We start from the raw sequence: 1,999 nt of genomic DNA, 5'->3' as shown, positions 1-1,999 counted from the left end.
CCTTTTCACTTAGTAATAGGCATTTTATGTTCTACCTTGTCTTTTGGTGGTTTCATAGCTCATTTCTTTTTCTTGCTGAATAATATTCCATTGTCTGGATGTACCAGAGTTTATCCATTCACCTTTTTAAGGACATCTTGGATGTTTCCAAGTTTTGACAATTACAAATAAAGCTGCTATAAACATTTATTTGGACATAAATTTTCAGCTCATTTCAGTGAATACCAAGAAATGCAATTGTTGGACAGTATGGTAAGAGTGTGTTTAGCTTTTAAAGAAACCACCAAATTGTCTTCTGTTATTTTTATTTTTGTTGTTGATTTTAGGAGCTATTTATATATTTATATATTCTTGATACATATGTTCTATTTATATATTCTAAAATATGTTTACCAATTTTAGATATTAGTCATTGGTGTATATAAGCGTGTATATATGTTCAGTGCCTTGTCTATTCATTTTCATTTTTATTTTACAAGATGTCAAAGTTTTTATTTCAAATAAATGGATTCTATAGCTACAACTATCACTGTAAACTGAAGGCAGCTAGGATGGAATGTGATCAGTTCCTTTTGACTATGTTGAATTTAAGATGCGTGCCATGTCTAAGTAAAATATATCCAGGAAGCAACTGAATAACCTAAATGTACTCAAACTATACAAAGTAGCTTTAAAACGCTCCCATTTAAGATGAGGCAATATGACACTAGTGGCTGGGACCTGATTATGAAGCCAGACTGCCTGGCCTTGAATCTTTGTGCACCTGTAACCTTGGGCAAGTTAACTGTGCCACAGCTTCTTTATGTAAAGTGGGCAAAACAGTACTTATGCCAAGATTTTTGAGTAAATTATGTAAAGTGCTTAGAATGCCATACAACATATTAACTGCTATATAAATGTCTACCCTTGCTTGAAATAAAAAAGGTATTCTAGTTCCAAATTATAACAAATGCTATTATTTTCTAAGTCGTGTTCCATGAAAGGTGGAAACAAATGTAACTCACAAAGAACAGGGCACTTTAAACGATCTATTTTTAAGTAGCAGGCTTCAAAGGCAAGTTCCTGATCCTTAAAAAATAGCTATTTATGATGCAGTTATGAGTAATCAACTTTCCCTGAGCTTAACTGTAATGCAATAGATGCATAGTAAACCACTTCACATCTTTCAGCAAGAAAAAACACTAAATCTGAATAGTAAAGACATCACCCAATGAATTAGGACACTTAGTTTCCTTTAAATATTTCTTTGAGGGAGGGGACACCTACTCCATTAGAGGTCTTTTATTTTTTTATACCTATCATGCCATGAATTCACAGAGAGTGGGCTCCACCAGTTCAGGCTCCTTTCCATTCGTTGTCACAAAGTGTGCTGCTCTGGGTGGAGCAGGCTGGTGCTTCAGTTGAACCCAAGTACCTTTCTCTTTGGCTTCCTTCTTTTTTTGATAATTTTCCTTCACACATTTCAGGAAGTTGTCTCAGCTCTTAGAGTGCTTAATATGCCCAATATGTACATTTATTCTCTTGGCAAGAATCTTGCCCTTAACTTGTTTGTTTATAACAATGCCAAATGCATGCTGGGTAACACTGTAGACTCTTCCAGTTTTTCCATGATAACATTAGTGGGGTATTCCTTTTTGCACAGTGACAATTCCCTAGGTGTCGACAACATCACTTTTCTTGCAGGTTCACATGTATGTGGCCAAAGGAAAAACTCCAGGTTTTCTAAAAGGCCTAGAGAACATATAGCAGGTGCCTCTCCTTTTTCCCTTTGCGTTGGTCATTTTGGCAAATTACTGGAAGATGGTGGTTCTGGCCAAAAGCTATTCGTTTTCTTAACAGCATCTTTTCATGAGCACTATATTTTTTTATTTTTATGAAGTTCAATTTATAATATTTTTCTTTTATAGATAGAAGCTTCCTAGTTTTAGCTTTTATTTTAGGTCTGCGATCTATCTCAAGTTAATATTTATATATGGAATGAGGTAAGGTTTAAGCCTCA

General features: G+C 34.6%; 1 pseudogene; it reads right to left on the bottom strand.

The window, feature by feature from the left end:
* Positions 1-1,298: 1,298 nt before the first annotated feature.
* LOC107196562 lies at positions 1,299-1,798 on the bottom strand (annotated as a pseudogene).
* Between the last annotated feature and the right edge of the window lie 201 nt (positions 1,799-1,999).

Source organism: Pteropus alecto, unplaced genomic scaffold (assembly GCF_000325575.1).
Source record: "Pteropus alecto unplaced genomic scaffold, ASM32557v1 scaffold139, whole genome shotgun sequence".
Lineage (NCBI taxonomy): Eukaryota > Metazoa > Chordata > Mammalia > Chiroptera > Pteropodidae > Pteropus > Pteropus alecto.
The sequence above is the reverse complement of the archived record's forward strand: the minus strand, read 5'-3'. Positions and strand labels throughout refer to the sequence as shown.